This window comes from Arachis ipaensis, chromosome B6, assembly GCF_059453495.1.
Source record: "Arachis ipaensis isolate K30076 ecotype BB chromosome B6, ASM5945349v1, whole genome shotgun sequence".
Lineage (NCBI taxonomy): Eukaryota > Viridiplantae > Streptophyta > Magnoliopsida > Fabales > Fabaceae > Arachis > Arachis ipaensis.
The window spans coordinates 50,118,702-50,140,805 of record NC_142441.1 but is presented as its reverse complement, the minus strand read 5'-3'; the positions used below and the strand labels follow the sequence as shown (position 1 = coordinate 50,140,805).

At 39.9% G+C, this 22,104-nt stretch overlaps 1 non-coding gene and 1 pseudogene across 1 annotated transcript; both read left to right on the top strand.

Annotated features, from left to right (window-relative positions):
• Positions 1–22,104, top strand: part of LOC148555510 (uncharacterized) — a 93,039-nt pseudogene that overhangs the window by 24,658 nt on the left and 46,277 nt on the right.
• Positions 3,784–3,891, top strand: LOC148555513 (small nucleolar RNA R71). The gene has a single exon (XR_015886780.1). It is a non-coding gene; the product is annotated as a small nucleolar RNA R71 (small nucleolar RNA).

The following is a 22,104-nucleotide window of genomic DNA, read 5'->3' as shown; positions in this document are numbered from 1 at the left end:
TAGATAAGCACATAACACAGAGAAAACGAAAAACAGAGAAATAAGACAAGGAATGAATCCACCTTAGTGATGGTGGCGTTTCCTTCTTGAGGAACCAATGATGTCCTTGAGCTCTTCTATGTCTCTTCCTTGCCTTTGTTGCTCCTCCTTCATTGCTTTTTGATCTTCTCTTATTTCATGAAGCATGATGGAGTGCTCTTGATGTTCCACCCTTAGTTGTCCCATATTGGAACTCAATTCTTCTAGGGAGGTGTTGATGTGCTCCCAATAGTTTTGTGGAGGAAAGTGCATTTGAGGCATTTCCGGAATCTCATGGTGATGAGCTTCTTGCGCCTCTTGAGCTCCATGACTGGGCTCTCTTGCTTGCTCCATCTTTTTCTTAGTGATGGGCTTTTCCTCTTTAATAAGGATATCTCCCTCTATGTCAATCCCAGCTGAATTGCATAGGTGGCAAATGAGGTGAGGAAAGGCTAACCTTGCCATGGTAGAGGACTTGTCAGCCACCTTGTAGAGTTCTTGAGGTATAATCTCATGAACTTCCACCTCTTCTCCAATCATGATGCTATGGATCATGATGGCCCGGTCTATAGTAACTTCAGACCGGTTGCTAGTGGGAATGATTGAGCATTGAATAAACTCCAACCATCCTCTAGCTATAGGCTTGAGGTCCAATCTTCTTAGTTGAACCGGCTTGCCTTTGGAGTCAATCTTCCATTGAGCTCCTTCTACACATATGTCCATAAGGACTTGGTCCAACCTTTGATCAAAGTTGACCCTTCTTGTGTAGGGGCGTGCGTTCTCTTCCATGTATGGCAAGTTGAACGCCAACCTCACATTTTCCGGACTAAAATCTAGGTATTTCCCCCGAACCATTGTAACATAGTTCTTTGGATTCGGGTTCCTACTTTGATCATGGTTCTTGGTGATCCATGCATTAGCATAGAACTCTTGAACCATTAGGATTCCGACTTGTTGGATGGGATTTGTTAGAACTTCCCAACCTCTTCTTTGAATTTCATGTCAGATCTCCGGATACTCATTTCTTTTGAGTTTAAAAGGGACCTCAGGGATCACCTTCTTCTTGGCCACAACATCATAGAAGTGGTCTTGATGGGATTTGGAGATGAATCTTTCCATCTCCCATGACTCGGATGTGGAAGCTTTTATCTTCCCTTTCCCTCTTCTAGAGGATTCTCCGGTCTTAGGTGCCATCAATGGTAATGGAAAAACAAAAAAGCTATGCTTTTACCACACCAAACTTAGAATATTGCTCGCCCTCGAGCAATAAGCAAAAGAGTAGAAGAAGAAGAAAAAGAAATATGGAGAGGGAGAGGGAGATGTGGTTTCGGCTAAGTAGAGTGTAGAGGGGTGTGTTGTGTGAATTTGGTGAAGAATGGAGGTCTTTATATAGGGAATGGAGGGGGGGTCAAGGTTCGGCCATATGGGTGGGTTTGGGTGGGAAATTGGTTTTTAATTTTGAAGGTAGGTGGAGTTTATGAGGTAGGTTTATGGGGAAGAGTGGATGGATGTGAGTGGTGAAGGTTTAGTGGGGAAGAGAGATTGAGGTGATTGGTGAGGGGTTTTTAGGGAAGAGTGTTTATGGGGTTGTGTGAAAGAGAGTGGTGAGAAGAAGTGAGTGGAGGTAGGTGGGGATCCTGTGGGGTCCACAGATCCTGAGTGGATCCTGTGGGTCCACAGATCCTGAGTGGATCCTGTGGGGTCCACAGATCCTGAGGTTTTCAAGGATTTACATCCCTGCACCCCTTAGGCATGTAAAAATGCCTTTGTATCCAACTCTGGGCGTTCAGCGCCAGGTTGGTGGCCATTTTGGGCGTTCAACGCCCATTTGTGTGCCATTTCTGGCGTTCAGCACCCAGAAGCTGCCCATTTTGGGCGTTCAGCGCCAGAACCATGCTCTGTTCTGGCGCTGAACGCCAGACAAATGCTCCTCCAGGGTGTGATTTTTCTTCTGCTGTTTTTGATTCCGTTTTCAATTTTTCTATTTATTTTGTGACTCCACATGATCATTAACCTAAGAAAACATAAAAATAAGAATTAGATAAACATTGGGTTGCCTCCCAACAAGCGCTTCTTTAATGACAATAGCTTGACAGTGGGCTCTCATGGAGCCTCACAGATGTGCAGAGCTTTGTTGAAACTCTCCAACACCAAACTTAGAGTTTGGATATGGGAGTTCAACACCAAACTTAGAGTTTGACTGTGGGGGCTCTGGTTGACTCTGCTTGGAGAGAAGCTTTTTCTGCTTCCTCTCCATAGTTACAGAGGGAGATCCTTGAGTTTTAAACACAAGGGAGTCCTCATTCCATTGAAGGACTATTTCACCTCTGTCAACATCAATCACAGCTCTTGCTGTGGCCAGGAAAGGTCTTCATAGGATGATGGATTCATCCTCTTCCTTTCCAGTATCCAGGACTATGAAATCAGCAGGGATGTAAAGGCCTTCAACCTTTACTAATACGTCCTCTACTTGTCCATAAGCCTGTTTTCTAGAGCTGTCTGCCATCTCTAATGAGATTTTAGCAGCTTGCACCCCATAGATTCCCAATTTCTCTATTACAGAGAGGGGCATGAGGTTTATTCCTGAACCAAGGTCACACAGAGCCTTAAAGATCATGGTGCCTATGGTACAGGGTATTATGAACTTTCCAGGATCCTGTCTCTTCTGAGGCAATGTCAGTTGATCCAGATCACTTAGTTCATTGATGAACAAGGGAGGTTCAACTTCCCAAGTATCAATGCCAAATAATTTGGCATTCAGCTTCATGATTGCACCAAGAAACTTGGCAGTTTGCTCTTCAGTAACATCCTCATTCTCTTCAGAAGAGGAATACTCATCAGAGCTCATGAAGGGCATAAGGAGGTTCAATGGGATCTCTATGGTCTCTAGATGAGCCTCAGAGTCCCTTGGTTCCTCAGAGGGAAGCTCCTTATTGACCATTGGACGTCCCAGGAGGTCTTCCTCCTTGGGATTCACGTCCTCTCCTCTCCTCACAGGTTCGGCCATGGCGCTATGTCAATGGCCTTGCACTCTCCTTTTGGGTTCTCTTCTGTATTGCTTGGGAGAGTACTATGAGGGATTTCAGTGATCCTTTTACTCAGCTGGCCCACTTGTGCTTCCAGATTTCTAATGGAAGACCTTGTTTCATTCATGAAACTTACAGTGGCCTTAGATAGATCAGAGACTAGATTTGCTAAATTAGAAGCATTTTGTTCAGAGTTCTCTGTCTGTTGCTAAGTTGATGATGGAAAAGGCTTGCTATTGCTAAACCTGTTTCTTCCACCATTATTAAAGCCTTGTTGGGGCTTTTGATCCTTCCATGAGAAATTTGGATGATTTCTCCATGTTGAGTTATAGGTGTTTCCATAAGGTTCACCTAAGTAATTTACCTCTGCTATTGCAGGCTTCTCAGGATCATAGGCTTCTTCTTCAGAAGATGCCTCTTGAGTACTGTTGGATGCAGCTTGCATTCCATGCAGACTCTGAGAAATCATATTGACTTGCTGAGTCAATATTTTGTTCTGAGCCAATATGGCATTCAGAGTATCAACTTCAAGAACTCCCTTCTTCATAGGCGTCTCATTACTCACAGGATTCCTTTCAGAAGTGTACATGAACTGGTTATTAGCAACCATGTCAATGAGTTCTTGAGCTTCTGCAGGCGTTTTCTTTAGGTGAATGGATCCACCTGCAGAGGTATCCAATGACATCTTTGATAGCTCAGATAAACCATCATAGAATATATCCAGGATGGTCCATTCTGAAAGCATATCAGAAGGACACTTTTTGGTCAACTGTTTGTATCTTTCCCAAGCTTCATAGAGGGATTCACCTTCTTTCTGTCTGAAGGTTTGAACATCAGCTCTAAGCTTGCTCAGCTTTTGAGGAGGAAAGTACTTGGCTAAGAAAGCCGTGACCAGCTTATCCCAAGAGTTCAGGCTGTCTTTGGGTTGAGAATCCAACCATAATCTAGCTCTGTCTCTTACAGCAAAAGGGAAAAGCATGAGCCTGTAGACTTCAGGATCTACTCCATTAGTCTTAACAGTATCACATATCTGCAAGAATTCAGTCAAGAACTGAAAAGGATCTTCAGATGGAAGTCCATGAAACTTGCAGTTCTGCTGCATCAGAGAAACTAATTGAGGTTTCAGCTCAAAGTTGTTTGCTCCAATGGCAGGAATGGAGATGCTTCTTCCATGTAAATTGGAATTAGGTGCAGTAAAGTCACCAAGCATCTTCCTTACATTATTATTATTTTCGGCTGCCATCTCCTTTTCCTGTTCGAAAATTTCTGAAAGGTTATCTCTGGATTGTTGTATTTTAGCTTCTCTTAATTTTCTCTTCAGAGTACTTTCAGGTTCTGGATCTGCTTCCACAAGAATGTTCTTATCCTTGCTCCTGCTCATATGACAAAGAAGAAGGCACAGAAAAATAATAATAATAATGGAGATCCTTTATACCACAGTATAGGGATTCCTGTGTGAGTAGAAGAAAAGAGGGGGAGACAAAGAATGTGATGTAAAGGAAGAAACACAACTGTACCGATGGAAGAGATGTGAGATGGGATGTTAGGATATGAATGAATAAATAGAATAAGATGGGAGAGGGGGAATTTTCGAAAATATTTTTGAAAAAGAGTTAGTGATTTTTGAAAAATGATTTTTGAAAAATGTTTAGTATATTTTTTTTTTCGAAAATTTTTTTAATCTAAAAATAAAAATAAAAATAATTAGTTAATTAAAAAGAAATTTTTGAAAAAGGGGGAGATATTTTCGAAAATTAGAGAGAGAGAATTAGTTAGGTGGTTTTGAAAAAGTTAAGAAACAAACAAAAAGTTAGTTAGTTAGTTGAAACAAATTTTGAAAACCAATTTTGAAAAGATAAGTAGTTAGGAGGTTAGGAAAGATATTTTGAAAAGATATTTTTGAAAAAGATAAGATAAGAAGATATTTTTGAAAAGATATGATAAAATTAGTTTTGAAAAAGATTTGATTTTTAAAATCACAATTAATGACTTGATTCATAAGAAATCACAAGATATGATTCTAGAACTTAAAGTTTGAATCTTTCTTAACAAGCAAGTAACAAACTTCAAATTTTTGAATCAAAACATTAATTGATTATGTTATTTTCGAAAATTTGGTATAAAAATAAGAAAAAGATTTTTGAAAAATATTTTTGGAATTTTCGAAAATAACTAAGAATTTTGAAAAAGATTTGATTTTTGAAAAAGATTTTGAAAAAGATAAGATTTTCAAATTGAAAATTTGATTTGACTCATGAGAAACAATTTGATTTAAAAATTTTTGAAAAAGTCAATCCAAATTTTCGAATTTGATGAGAGAAAAAAGGAAAGATATTTTTTTGATTTTTGAATTTTTATGATGAGAGAGAAAAACACAAAAAAAATGTAATGCATGAAATTTTTAGATCAAAACATGTGATGCATGCAAGAATGCTATGAATGTCAAGATGAACACCAAGAACACTTTGAATGTCATGATGAACATCAAGAACATATTTTTGAAAAATTTTTAATGCAAAGAAAACATGCAAGACACCAAACTTAGAATTCTTTAATGCTTAGGCACTAAGAATTCAAGAATGCATATGATAAACATGAAAAGACACAAAACAAAAAATCATCAAGATCATACAAGAAGACTTACCAAGAACAACTTGAAGATCATGAAGAACACTATGAATGCATGATATTTTCGAAAAATACTAGATGCATATGCAAGTGACACCAAACTTATGATATGACTCAAGACTCAAACAAGAAACAGAAAAATATTTTTGATTTTTATGATTTTCTAATTTTTTTTGGATTTTTATTTTATATTTTTCGAAAATAGTTTTGAAAAAAGAAAAATAAGGATTCCAAAATTTTTAATATGAATTCCAGGAATCTTGCATTCTTAGTCTAAAGCTTCAGTCCAGGAATTAGACATGGCTCACTAGCCAGCCAAGCTTTCAAAGAAAGCTCCAGTCCAAAACACTAGACATGGCCAATGGCCAGCCAAGCTTCAGCATTTAACACCAGAGTATATTGATCTTGATAACAAATTGCTGCTCATCATTTATCAAGTATGTAACTTACCTCTGATGGTTTGGAAGCCTCAGTCCAAAAGAATTTAGACATGGCTTTACAGCTAGCCAGGCTTCTCATGCTTCATGAAACACTAGAATTCATTCTTAAAAATCTTGAATAAAATTTTTGAAAATATTTTTAATTTTTTTCGAAAACAAATGAGAAAGGTTTTGAAAATTTTTTTTTTTTTTGAAAAATTTTTGAAAAGAAAACAAAAAGAAAGTTACCCAATCTGAGCAACAAGATGAGCCGTTAGTTGTCCAAACTCAAACAATCCCCGGCAACGGTGCCAAAAACTTGGTGCACGAAATTGTGATGTCCAGGCTCGAACAATCCCTGGTAATGGCTCCAAAGCTTGGTGCTTTGATCTTAATTCATAATTGTCACAACTTCGATACAACTAACCAGCAAGTGCACTGGGTCGTCCAAGTAATACCTTACGTGAGTAAGGGTCGAATCCCACGGAAATTGTTGGTATGAAGCAAGCTATGGTCACCTTGTAAATCTCAGTCAGGCAGATATAAAGTGATAATGGTGTTTTCAAATATTATATAATAAAATAGGGATAGAGATACTTATGTAAATCATTGGTAGGAATTTCAGATAAGCGAATGGAGATGCTTTTCGTTCCTCTGAACCTCTGCTTTCCTGCTATCTTCATCCAATCAGTCTTACTCCTTTCCATGGCTAGCTTTATGTGATACATCACCACTGTCAACGGCTACTTTCGGTCATCTCACGGGAAAATGATCCAATGCCCTGTCACGGCACGGCTAATCGTCTGGAGGCATCACCCTTGTCAATGGCTTCATCTTATCCTCTCAGTGAATAATATGCTCACGCACCCTGTCACGGCACGGCTATTCATCTGTCGGTTCTCGATCATGCTGGAATAGGATTTACTATCCTTTTGCGTCTGTCACTAACGCCCTGCAATCGCGAGTTAGGAGCTCGTCACAGTCATTCAATCATTGAATCCTACTCGGAATACCACAGACAAGGTTTAGACCTTCCGGATTCTCTTGAATGCTGCCATCATTCTAGCTTACGCCACGAAGATTCTGGTTAGGAGATCTAAGAGATACTCATTCAAGCTTATTTCATGTAGAACAGAAGTGTTTGTCAGACACGCGTTCATAAGGGAGAAGGATAATGAGCGTCACACATAATCATCACCTTCATCACGTTCTTGGGTGCGAATGGATATCTTAGAAGCGAAATAAGAAGAATTGAATAGAAAACAGTAGTACTTTGCATTAATCTTTGAGGAACAGCAGAGCTCCACACCTTAATCTATGGAGTGTAGAAACTCTACCGTATGAAAATACATAAGTGAAAGGTCCAGGCATGGCCGTGTGGCCAGCCCCTATGGTCTAAGAACAATGCGTTCAAAGATACCTAATACAATAGTAAAAGGTCCTATTTATAATAAACTAGTCACTAGGGTTTACATGAGTAAGTAATTGACGTATAAATCCACTTCCGGGGCCCACTTGGTGTGTGTTTGGGCTGAGCTTAAGTGTAGCACGTGCAGAGGCCATTTGTGGAGTTGAACGCCAGTTTCTGTGCCAGTTTGGGCGTTCAACTCTGGTTTTGGATCCTTTTCTGGCGCTGGACGCCAGATTTGGGCAGAAGGCTGGCGTTGAACGCCAGTTTACGTCGTCAATTCTTGGCCAAAGTATGGACTATTATATATTGCTGGAAAGCCCTGGATGTCTACTTTCCAACGCAATTGGAAGAGCGCCATTTCGAGTTCTGTGGCTCCAGAAAATCCACTTTGAGTGTAGGGAGGTCAGAATCCAACAGCATCAGCAGTCCTTTTTCAACCTTTGAATCTGATTTCTGCTCAAGTCCCTCAATTTCAGCCAGAAAATACCTGAAATCACAGAAAAACACACAAACTCATAGTAAAGTCCAGAAATGTGAATTTAACATAAAAACTAATGAAAACATCCCTAAAAGTAACTAGATCCTACTAAAAACATACTAAAAACAATGCCAAAAAGCGTATAAATTATCCGCTCATCAGGTCACCATCAGAAGAGCAATAACGATTCATTCCATTATGCTGGAAAAAAAAGTGGAAGTTCATCAGCTGATTGCTTGTCAGCTTTACAAAATTGCAAATAAGAACTCCAAAGATGCCAGATTGGCTTACCCAAGCTTGGTCTCTCTGTTATGTAAAGATGCTCGGATAAAAATGGGAGTAGATGAGTACATCCCAGTTGAGCTACCAATCACCAAAAAGTCTATGGAAGGACAACAAGTGCAAGATGACCCCATCAAGAGGAGAGCACAGGAGTTCCTCCCAAAAATCCCTTAAATTGAATACTGGGAGCGCCTAGAAGCATCTGTCACCAAGTTGCAAGAAGTTGTGGATCAACTGAAGGAAGAACAGCAAAATCAAAACAGCATGCTCTGCAAACTGCTCAGAGAACATGAAGAGCAAGGGCGTGAACTGAAGGAACTGAAGCACCAGAAGCTATCTCTTGAAGGGCCAAGCACTCCACAGACTAAGGAGGCATCCACCTCCCAAATTCAAGGTTGTTGAGTTCTAATCTTAGCCTTAACTCTGTGATAATTGTTCTTATTAGAAATTTACCTTAGAAGTTATATATGATTAGTAGTAATTAGTATCTCTATTTTGACTTTATCTCTAATCAAGCCATAATTTATTTTTCTCATCATCATCAAACATGAATAAAATAGCAGATTTTTAGAATAAGGAGGCAATATTTTTTCGAGTTCTTAATAAGGAAAATTCTAATTATTTATATGTGGTGGCAATACTTTTTGTCTTCTGAATGAATGCCTGAACAGTGCATGTTTTTTATATTGAATTTTATGAATGTTAAATTTGTCGGCTCCTGAAAGAATGATGAACAAGAGAAATGTTATTGATGATCTGAAAAATCTTGAAATTGATTCTTGAAGCAAGAAAAAGCAGCAAAAAAAAAAGAAGAGAAAAGAGAAGGAGCAGTAGAAAAAGCCAATAGCCCTTAAAACCAAAAGGCAAGGGTAAAAAGGATCCAAGACTTTGAGCATTAATGGATAGGAGGGCCTAAAAGGAATAAAATCCTGGCCTAAGCGGCTAAACTAAGCTGTCCCTAACCATGTGCTTGTGGCGTGAAGGTGTCAAGTGAAAACATGAGACTGAGCGGTTAAAGTCAAGGTCCAAAGTAAAAACAGAGTGTGCTTAAGAACTCTGGACACCTCTAATTGGGGACTTCAGCAAAGCTAAGTCACAATCAAAAAAGGGTTCACCCAGTTATGTGTCTGTGACATTTATGTATCCGGTGGTAATACTGGAAGACAAAGTGCTTAGGGCCACGGCCAAGACTCATAAAATAGCTGTGCTCAAGAATCAACATACTAAACCAGGAGAATCAATAATACGATCTGAATTCTGAGTTTCTATGGATGCCAATCATTCTGAATTTCAAAGGATAAAGTGAAATACCAAAACTGTTCGGAAGCAAAAAGCTACCAGTCCCGCTCATTTGATTAGAATCTGAGCTTCACTTAAAACTCTGAGATATTATTGCTTCTTGATTTCTTTTCATCCTATTTTATTTTTCTAGTTGCTTGGGGACAAGCAACAGTTTAAGTTTGGTGTTGTGATGAGCGGATATTTTATATGCTTTTTTAGGGTAATTTCATGTAGTTTTTAGTATGTTTTAGTTAGTTTTTAGTATATTTTTATTAGTTTCTAGGAAAAAATTCATATTTCTGGACTTTACTATTAGTTTGTGTGTTTTTCTATGTTTTCAGGTATTTTCTGGCTGAAATTGAGGGAGCTGAGCAAAAATTTGATTCAGGCTGAAAAAAGACTACAGATGCTGTTGGATTCTGACCTCCCTGCACTCGAAATGGATTTTCTAGAGCTACAATAGTCCAAATGGTGCGCTCTCAATTGCGTTGGAAAGTATACATCCAGCGCTTTCCAGCAATATATAATAGTCCATACTTTGCTCAAGGATAGATGATGTAAACTGGCGTTCAACGCCAGTTTTATGTTGCATTCTGGCGTTAAACGCCAGAAACAAGTTACAAGTTGGAGTTAAACACCAGAAACAGGTTACAACCTAGCGTTTAACTCTAGAAATAGCCTAGGCATGTGTAAAGCTCAAGTCTAAGCCCCAGCACACACCAAGTGGGTCCCAGAAGTGGATTTTTGCACTATCTATCTTAGTTTACTCATTTTCTGTAAACCTAGGTTACTAGTTTAGTATTTAAACAACTTTTAGAGATTTATTTTGAACCTCATGACATTTCAGATCTGAACTTTGTTCTCTTTGATGGCATGAGTCTCTAAACTCCATTGTTGGGGGTGAGGAGCTCTGCTGTGTCCCGATGAATTAATTCAATTATTTCTGTTATCTATTCAAACACACTTGTTTCTATCTAAGATGTTCATTCGCACTTCAATATGATGAATGTGATGATCCATGATACTCATCACTATTCTGAATGAGTATCTCTTGGATTCATTAATCAGAATCTTCGTGGTATAAGCTAGAATCCATTGGCAGCATTCTTGAGAATCCGGAAAGTATAAACCTTGTCTGTGGTATTCCGGGTAGGATTCAAGGATTGAATGTCTGTGACGAGCTTCAAACTTACGAGTGTTGGGCGTAGTGACAGACACAAAAGGAACAATGGATCCTATTCCAACATGATCGAGAACCGACAGATGATTAGTCGTGCGGTGACAGCGCACCTGGACCATTTTCACTGAAAGGACGGATGGTAGCCATTGACAATGGTGATCCACTAACACACAGCTTGCCATAGGAGGAAACTTGCGTGCGTGACGAAGATGACAGTAGGAAAGCAGAGATTCAGATGACAAGCATCTCCAAAACTCCAACATATTCTCCATTACTGCATAACAAGTATTTAATTCATGCTCTTTTATTCTTCGCAATTCAAACTGATAATTATAATTGATTTCCTGACTAAGAGCTACAAGATAACCATAGATTGCTTCAAGCCAACAATCTCCGTGGGATTCGACCCTTACTCACGTAAGGTATTACTTGGACGACCCAGTGCACTTGCTGGTTAGTGGTACGAGTTGTGAAAAGTGTGATTCATAATTCGTGTACCAGGGATCGGCGCGGATGCGTACAGTGCGCATCCGCGTGGGTGTGCTGGGCTAGAGGCACAAAAGAAGCCCAGAGTTAGCACAACTCTCGGGTCCTTTGACCTGGGTGATGCAAAAACGAATCGACGCACGCGCGCACTGTGCGCTTGTGCGTGGATGGTTCGATCTTAAGTGATGGGCGCGGAGGCGTGAAGTACGCCAACGCATAGGTAGTGAAACAGGGAGTAGCGCAGACACGTACAGCGTGCGTCCGCATGGGCTGAGACACAGAGTTGGCCCAAAAGTGGCACAACTCTCTGGTCTTTGGCCCAGAAAGCTAAAAATGTGCAGCCGACGCACGCGCGCGCTTTGTGCTTGCGCGTGGCTTGGGGGGGTTTTTTATGAGCATCAAAAGAGCTTATAACCTTCCCATCCTTCATCAAAATTTTAAAACTAGCTAAGATGCAAAATTAAACACATTTTGAAATATTGGGGATTTTTCAAACAAATTGAGGAAACTTGCAATCCAAGCAACCTTAATTAGAGCATAGAATATATAAACATCTTAGCAAGCAAGCAAAATATTTCAAGAAGTAAAGAAATTATATATAATGGAACTCAATTTATTCATTCTTTATATCTACAAGAGAATGGAAAGAGTTTACCATGGTGGGGTGTCTCCCACCAACCATCTTCACTAAGCTTGAGTGAGGTCCTCTCGAAGACATGAGCTCCCAAAATTGATTCTCACAGGGTAATCCAGGATCCCATATCTTGTCCTCGCACCCATCTTCTAGTTGATTGCCTTGACTTTGTCCGGGCGACGAGAAAGCGGAATTCTCATGGAAGCACCAAACTACTCTCCTTGACCTATTTAATTGAGAATCACACCAATCCGTGCTCTTCAATTTTGAGCTTCCAACCATAATAAATCTAGACTTACAATGCCAACCACTACACATCCTCCTTTTTTGCTTAATTCCACAAAGCGCCCTAAGTTGGCCATCCGTCTCAAGCAGACCATACTCCAATGGGATAATAAAGCTGAGAGTTAGAAGTTTTACCCACTCAAGTGAAGGATTGGATGGCGAACTAGGTGAAGAAGTACCCAATGGTCTTGATAAAGCATGCTCTACTCCCGTCCATCCTCTTCAAGAGGTTTTCACCACTCGGTAAGGTTCTTCAAGTTTCTCCTCTTGCCAAGCTTCCTCAAGTTCACATTCTTCTTTACTAATTCCTTCTATCTCCTCCCCATCACTCTCATCATAGATCAGAGCTCTAGTAAAGTCTACCTCATCATCAAGTCTAAGCATTTTGGGGATGGACTCTTCAAAATCGAAAGGATCATATGTTGATGCGGAATCATCATAGATAGGAGGGCTTGTTGCTTGGACCACTCCTTCGAGTTCTTCACTTACAATGGGTTTTGGAGGTGGCGCATCCTCCTCAGTCTTACATTCTAGTCCACTGGGGGAAGGCTTAACAAGATTGTCAAGGGAATTGGTTAATGTGGGCAAAAAATCACTAGTGATTGAATCCACTTCTTGATCATTTTCCTTCAACTCTCTGTTTACTTCCGCAACTTTACTCTCCTCTTTACCATCCTTTATATGCTCAAAATATCCCAAACATCCACCCATTACTTCCTTTTGTTCGCTAATCTCTACCTTCTCCTCTTGTTGTACCTCTTGCTTCAACCCTTCTTCCTCACCATGGAGCTTCAAGTTCACTCCCTCACTAGGCTCCTTGATAGTTTCTCTACATTCAACAATGGAAGTACCCAGGGTACATGAGCCTAGGTGGGATGGTAGGTGATTCACGGCTTCAACCATGCTAGCTATCCTTGCTCTTAACTCCTTGAACTTAGTTTCATCATCCTCTTGTCGCCTTAAGATACGAGATTCAAGGTCTCTCAATTCTAACATGAAGGCTTCGTCGGGATGGTGGTTGTTCTATATGTGATTCAAATGGTGGTTGATACGGTGTGTATGAGTTATGGTCATATGGAGTTGAATGGTGGTGTGAGGCTTGTGAGTATGGTGTATGGCTATATTGAGGAGTGGGATCACATGCATATGATGATTGTGGTTGACAACCACAATGAGGATCATCACATACATTGGATTGATACACATTAGGATCAGGATTATACCCATAGAAGTTTGTAGGAGGTTGTTGCCATGAAGGTTGTTCATAAGCATGAGGTTCCTCCCATCCTTGAATTCCAAATCCTTGATGCATATCCTCATTGGAGCTTTTATTTCCTATAACATAGTTTGAACTACACTCATAGCCAAAAAAATGAGAATTCATAGTGAAAGAGAAAAAAAAGAAACAAAGATTAATAAGAAACAAAGAAAATAAAATCTTAAACTAGCAAAAACTAGCAAACAAACCAAAATTCAAGCTATTCACAATATATACAATAGCCAATAACATAGCACCATTGTGTCCCCGGCAACGGTGCCATTAATTTGATGACTGAGTTTTGCTCGATGATCTAGATTTTCTTCTTATGGAAAGAATTACTTCGTTGCAAGCATAGCTCCAAACCAACAAACAACTCTCGCATCAAATTAAGTTGTGGTTTTGTCACAAATAACGAACCCCAAATAAGAATTAACCGAAGTATTTGGACTCCGGGTCGTCTCCCTAGGAAACAATGTAGTGCTTAGTTATTGGCTATGAGGGGTCAAAAGGGGGGGTTTTGGTTCATAAGAGGGCAAGAGAAGTAGATTTAGCAAGCAAGTAAAGGAAGCAAGATAAAGAGCTCTTGGCTAAGACTTGGGTAATTGGGATCACCATCCTTGTCAACAAACCGAATATTGATAATTAAGAGAGGCCAACCTATTAAGTCTACTTCCCAAAAGCTTTAAGTACGTCATATTTACTCCTAAGCTTGAAGTACGTCAAATAGATTTGATCACATCAACCCTTAAGTCCTAACCTACATACTAATTAACTTAGTAGTGAGTTAGCATCAATGGGTATCAAATTGATAACCATGGGTTCTCAAATCACCAATTCCATCAAACCCGATGACTCAAGTTACCCAATTCCCTTGGCTTAGACCAAGAGTTTACAAAACTACTCAAAAACTAAGGAGAACATTTCATCAAACACATAGAGTGCAATAAAAGTAAACATCATAAATTGCAAGAACAATAAAATCTAACAACTACTAAGTGCAAGAAAAGCAAGATCAACAACTCAAATCAACAATAAAGAAACATCAAACATTAAATTGCATTAAAAGTAAATCAAATCCAACATGAGTTCATTATCAAAAAACGGAACAAAATGTGAAATTAACAACACAATTAAGAGAATCAAGATATAGAAATGAGAAATTATAAAAGAGACAAGATAAGATCAAGTAATGAAACTTGAATTTAAGACAACCTAACCTAATTCTAGAGAGAAGAGGGAGCTTCTCTCTCTAGAAAACTAACTAAAGGCTCATGTTGGCTAAAACTAATTGCTCCTCCTTTGCTTGGACTTCAATTCTGCATGAAATACACTCAGAAACAAGTTGGAATTGGGCCTGGGCAGCTCAGAAATCGCCCCCAGCGTTTTGCCTTTAAGTGGGCCATGTAAGAGTATTGGCGCGTGCGCGTCGAGTGGCAAATTTCCATCCGCGCGGGTGCGGCATGTACGCGTGCGCGTCTATGGGCGAGACCACTTTTGCACGTACGCGTCTTGTGCGCATGCGCGCACTTGATGCATTTCCAATTTTTGTTTCTTCATCCATTCTCCCCTTTGTATGCTTTTCTACTCATTTCTTCCATCCAATACTTGCCTTATAAACCTGAAATCACTCAACACACACATCAAGGCATCGAATGAAATTAAAGTGAATCAAAATTATCAATTTAAGGCCTAAAAGGCATGTTTTTACACTTAAGAAAAATTCAAGGGAGAATCACAAAACCATGCTATTTTATTAAATAAATGTGGAAAAAGGTGGTAAAATCCCCCAAAATAAGCACAAGATAAATCACGAAATCGGGGTTTATCAATCTCGCCTTGCTTGTTTGGTGTGCTCTCACGGAGAGGCCGGTGAACACTCCGTTTCTTTTCAAGCAAGCGATGAGTCAAGTCCATGCCCAGGGTAATTTACCATTTCCAGCATTGGTATCTGATTTAGTTACTGCTGCAGGTGTTCCTTGGGAAGCCAAGGACAGGAAGATTATAGTTCCGGCTAAGGGCGATGTGGTCCCAAGCAGAAAATACTTACATCTTCCCATGAACAACCCAAGCCTTGACATAGCCCTTCCATCTACTATCCCTTCCACTTCATCATCACCACCACGGCAAAGATCAACACTTCAGAGGATAGAAGATCTACACCGGAAGCTTGATAGATATGAACAGCGCAATCAACGCCGATACACTTACATCAAGAAGCTTCTGCGTTGTGTTACCCCTAGCATGGATGAACCCGAAATATTCACATCCACCTCAAACCCAAGTGATGGGAGCTCTGAAGGAGAGGATAGTGACGGTTCCGATCCCGACCGCCCTTTGCGCATTATTCGTAGCACGGAGGAACGTGCTAATTTTTAAGTGTGGGGAGGTCGTTCAACCGATCTCCATGGGTAACAATCTCTTCCTTTCAATACCCATGGATTTATCTTTTGCTTAGTAGTTAGTACATTGTTAGTACATTGCATGTGTAGTTAGTTTTGCTTGTAAATACTCCTTGCATGATAGCTAGTTTCTATAGAGTTGCTTGGTCAAAACAATAACTTCTTCCCCAAAAAACTGTGTTTTGGGGTACCCTACCAATTTTTGAAAAATTTTTTGCAGCGAACTTACTTTAAGAATGTATTTTGGAACATAGTGATTGAGCTAAGAACACAAACATGTAAGTTTTGAGCCTACTGCATGGTTACATCTTCTAACCATTAATTCTTATTCTTGTGGGCATATCTCTCTCTCTATGATTGTGATCCTTGCTTTGTCTGATTTTATATGTCCATTACTTTGTGTATGAATGCATTTACATGATTGAGGCCATCAATTCAGTAGTCACTTTTCCCAAATGGCCTTAATCCTTTTATCTACCATTGCTAACCAATTTTGAGCCCATGATAAATCCTTTTTGTTCTTAAATAGAGCACATCCACAACCCTAAGTGAAAAACCATGAATGTTCCAAAATTTGGATCCTTGATTAGCTTAGGTAAGTTAGGATGTGTTGATGCCAGGGCATTTTGGCCAGTTTCACTGACCTTTTCTTTATGGTTTTAGGTAGTTTCATGCATTTTCTTAGGAAATAAGCAAGTTTTGGGTAAATAATTACTTACATCTTGATTCAAGCAAACATTGTGAATTTTACATGATTTCATGAGAATTATGCATGAATTGAATGAAAAATTAGATGATGCATGTCTCATAACTTGGACTAGAACTTTGATGCACTTTATTGCTTGATTTCAGGACAAAGGAAGCAAGGAAGAACCACGTTAGCAGCCACGTTAGTCTAACTAACGTGACCTCTAACGTGGAAGGGGAGCTAGCTTGCAACGTTAATGAGAAAAGTAATCGCCAATAACGTCCTTGAAGCCATCACAGCCCACGTTAATTGCCACGTTAACTACATTAACGTGGTAGTTAACATGGAAGAAGAAAATGAAGCCAACGTTAGTGACACTCACCTTTGTCACTAACGTTTGACCAAGCTCATATTGGCCACGTTAAGAGCCACGTTAACTCAGTTAACGTGGACTCTAACGTGGGGAAACAAAAGAATGACCAACGTTGGTGACACTCACCTTTGTCACTAACGTTGAGCTAAGCCACTTTGAGCCATGTTAGTTGCCACGTTAACTCAGTTAACGTGGACTCTAACGTGGAGGGAGCAAAGAATCGCCAACATTAGTGATACTCACCTTTGTCACTAACGTTGGGATGAGCCACTATGAGCCACGTTAACTCCCACGTTAACTACATTAACGTGGAAGCTAACGTGAGTAAAAGGGATGACGAGCCAATGTTAGTGACACTCACCTTTGTCACTAACGTTGGAGATGGCTAGCAATACCACGTTAGAAGCCACGTTAACCTAGTTAACATGAACTCTAATGTGGGAAGTAGGGGCATTTTGGAACGTTAGTGACAAAGGTAAGTGTCACTAACGTTCTCGAAGATGTGGCAAACCTACGTTAAAGGTCACGTTAGCCACACTAACGTGAACTCTAATGTAGGGAGAAAGGAGGATTCTCAACGTTATTGAAAAAAGTAAGTCCTAATAATGTGTGCGAAGGACCAAGAGGCAACGTTAGTGGTCACGTTGGTGCCACTAACGTTGAAGTTTACGTGGACCATTCTTGGGTGAGAAATGTTAGTGAAAAAGGTGATTGTCACTAACGTTCTCGAACCCACACTTTCACTTAACATTAACGCCACTAACGTCCTAAGCTAGAATCCCTGCCTACTACACACTTTCTCTTTGCAAGTAAAGCTAAGCCCACTGAAGAAGATAACTGCTTCAACTCAAGATCCAAAGGCTCATATCCAAGACTTGAAGAGCCAACTAGAAGATCAGAAGAATAGTATAAATAGTGAGAGCTTTGAACTAGAAAAGAGCTTTTGGCATTATTAGAATTACTCTCTGTATTTTACTTTCTCTGCAACTTTTAGAATGTACTCTCCATCTATGCTTTTCATTCCCAGAGCTATGAACAACTAAACCCCTTTAATTGGGTTAGGGAGCTCTGTTGTAATTTGATGGATCAATAATAGTTTTCATTATCCTTCTTCTCTCTTTTCTCTTGATTTTACTAGAAAGCTTTCAATCTTCATCCAATTGAGTAGTTATCTTGAAAAAGAAGCTATTCATACTTGGATCTCTTCTGAACCTTGGAAGAGGAATGAAGAGATCATGCTAGAATTGCTTTCTCATGTTGGACCAAATTGGGGTTTGGGCGGATATGGTGACATACAATTCTCCCAATACTTTGATTTGGAAATACATGTGGTATAATCAATGACCATACTTCATCTCTTCTCATGAGCAATTTGACCAAGGAATTGGCTATTGATCTGATTTGAGAGATTGAATTACCAAGGAATTGGAATTCAATCACTTAAGATTGCCAAGGAGATCAATGAATGCATTGATTGAGGAAGAGATGAAAACGAACTTGATCCGGAGAATGCAACATCTCCTAAGCCCAATGAACTCCCCATTTCTGATCTTACCCATTCTCTTTACTTTCTGCTATTTACTTTCATGCTAAACTCCCCTTCCCCATTTAAGATTCTGCAATTTACCTTCTGTCATTTATTTTCTGCAATTTACTTTCCCGCCATTCAATTTCCTACAATTCTCAACCCAATTTCTGCTTAGCTCAACTAGAGCATTCTTCCAATTAAAGTTCCTTGACCAATCAATCCTTGTGGGATTCGACCTCACTCTATTGTGAGTTTTTACTTGACGACAATTCGATATACTTGCCGAGCGAGATTTGTTAAAGGACAAGTTTCCGTGCATCAAGTTTATGGCACCGTTGTCGGGAATTGATTTTGTATCAACAATGATTAAATTGGTGGATAACTAGATTGAGCATTTGTTTTTATTTTGTTTGATTTAAGTTCATTTGAGTAATTTACTTTCCTGCCAGCTCAATCATGCTGGTGACCAGTGTAGGGAAGGGTACCAAACCGCGAATATGAGCTCTCCACATACTATGCCTGATCAGTCGGGGGAAGTTTACCTCCTTCCCTTCCATTACACACCCAATTAGAACTAGCATATCCATCAAAATCTTTGAGAAGTGAGTGGGGGAAAAGACATATTGGGCGAAGATATGCTGCCAGGTCTTGGCCTCCTTCGTCAGATAAGCAAAGCACATCCCCTTGGGCTTCTTGTTGTTCGAATCTATCACCCAAGGAGCGTCTGGTGTGGCAATCACGCGCTTAAGCGCCTCATAGTCAAAAGTCATGGAGAGGATAGCTACCTCTGCCTGCCTATAGGCACAAGTCTCATCAGGACGATGGTGGCAAAGCAGTGCATCCTCAATAGCATCCTCAGTGATTATAATCTCTCTACCCCGCAGCTGCACTGAATCAATATTGGCTCGAAAGAAGTTGCAATAAAATTCTCTCACCCATGAAGTGTTCACCCTCTCCAAATCTCTGTCAACAAAGTCCAATCCTAACTCCAGAATGCGGGCGTTAATGGCACGCCTCACATCATAGGGATGAAGCAGTTTCTTCTCAATGTTCAGATTTTTCTTCCGAAAGTCAGAGAAGGAAGCTCACAGTAGAGGTTTGGAATTTTGATTGGGTCAGTGGGTGGTAGCAGCTGATTTCCCTTGTCGACCTCATTCAACGGATTCTTAGCATAATTTGCATAGGGAGAGGGGGGTAGAGGACTTAGAGCGCTTTCTCTTTTTGGAAGTGGTGGCTATAGCCTTTCCTTTGTCTGACATCCTGAAAAATAGAGATGATATAATATAAGCAGATAGCCAAGTAGATACAAAGAACTCAAAGCAAAGCATATTCATGAAGTGAATAAGGAAAGGAGATTTCTTGGAATGCAAGCAACAAAATTCAGAATTCAAATCATACTTCAAACCAAGAATTCAACCCACATTTGCACATTACATGTTCATCAAGTCTAGGAAACACCATATCCAAAATAATGATCAAAAGAGTTAGGTTGAAAACCAAAAGAAGTTAGTTGGTTAAACAGATTAAAGTTAGAAATCAGTTTGAAAATCAGTGATATGGTGGTTACAAGCTCAATTCAAAAAAGAATGCACAAAATAGGAATGTAAGCATGTTCACAATCATGAAATGCATCAAGTCATTGATGATGAATTATGGTGTAGCTAAAAAGCAACTAATATAGAACAAACCATCAATCAATGCAAGGATCACTAGAGTTATGTGAATTGGTGTTGGTGAAAGCGAAACCTTGAAAAACAAGTAAATCAAGCATATTTAACACCAATTCCAACAATGCATGCAAGTCACAAAGATTGGGATGAGATTTGAAAAATTTTTGACAACTCAAATTTTTGAAAAATTCATGCGCTATGTGACCAAGGGTAATTTGGGCATAAAGGAATTGAATCACAGTGGCCACATAGATAGAAGAACTCATCAATCTTGTGAAGCAAGCAAATTAGGCTCAATTCTCAATCATGCAATGCATATATGCGAGTTAGCATTGCAAGCAAGCAAGGAGTATTAGAGGCATGACCAAAGAACCTGTTCTTGACGAATTTTCAAAACCATTTAGACGACACAATTTTATCTGACACAGAAATCATCAAATAGAAGTTTGTTACATCCATCAAACATTGTCAATTCAAGAAACATGGTTAAGAAAAATTCGGCAGCATTTTAGCAGTACATTGGCTAAATCCTAAATTTAAACAGTCAAATCAGATTCTATATAAATTCATCAAAAGTCAAAAGTACAAAGATCATGTATGAGTTCATATGACTGGGGCAATCAAGCCAATAGTGTAGCAGCAAAGCATTAGAGAGAGATTTAAACTAAATCAGCCAACAAGTAGTTATGAACAAGTAAACAACCAGTATCCATGAGCAAAGCAATACTCAATAATGGCATGCCAAGCATACAGCACAAGCAAGGCAATGGAACAGAGTAATTTCACACAGTAGCAAAATATTTAATCAATCCTAAATCCACTACTCAGCCCAGATTCGCTAACCACCTAAAGTAAACTAAACTAACTAACTAAGCTAACGAAACTAAATTAATAAAAATTAATGTAACACAATAAAGGAGTAGAACAGGGGGCAGAAACACGGGAGACAGAGAGGAAGTGGAACAGGAAAGAAGAGCGGCCAGGGCAAGGACGGTAGCCTGGGATGTCACCGGGGAGTTTGCCGATGACAATGGGGTCGCAGGTGTCGAGGGCCGTGACGGAGCAGAGGCGAAGTGAGAGAAAATAGAGAGGAGGAGGCAGAGGAGTGAGAGAGAGTGGGAGAGCGAGGAAGTGGGGTGAGGGCGAGGAAGAGGGGGCTGGGACGCATGGCAATGGCGGCAGTGGTGTGCGCCGTAGGTCGCTGGAGGGAGGCTGGTTATGGAGATGATGGTGGTGGTTATGGGTGAAAGGGAGAAGGAGAGACGTTGGGTGAGGGACGAAGGGGGTTTTGCGCGAATGCGCTAGGGCGTCGCGTCCCTGGGTAAGTAAAAATTCGAATCCACGCGTGCACGCACCGTGCGCGTCCGCATGGGTGGAGGAAATTAAGGATTGGCGTGGAAGCGCCATACGCACTTACGCGTAGATGGGAGAATTAGGGATTGATGATCGAATATTTTATATGCTTTTTGAGGGTAATTTCATGTAGTTTTTTGTATGTTTTAGTTAGTTTTTAGTATATTTTTATTAGTTTCTAGGAAAAAATTCATATTTCTGGACTTTACTATGAGTTTGTTTGTTTTTCTGTGATTTCAGGTATTTTCTGGCTGAAATTGAGGGAGCTGAGCAAAAATCTGATTCAGGCTGAAAAAGGACTGTAGATGCTATTGGATTCTGACCTCCCTGCACTCGAAATGGATTTTCTAGAGCTACAGAAGTCCAAATGGCGCGCTCTCAATTGCGTTGGAAAGTAAACATCCAGTGCTTTCTAGCAATATATAATAGTCCATACTTTGCTCAAGGATAGATGGCGTAAACTGGTATTCAACGCCAGTTCCATGTTACATTCTGGTGTTAAACGCCAGAAACAGGTTACAAGTTGGAGTTAAACGCCAGAAACAAGTTACAACCTGGCGTTTAACTCTAGAAACAGCCTAGGCACGTGTAAAGCTCAAGTCTAAGCCCCAGCACACACCAAGTGGGCCCCAGAAGTGATTTTCTGCACTATCTATCTTAGTTTACTAATTTTCTGTAAACATAGGTTACTAGTTTAGTATTTA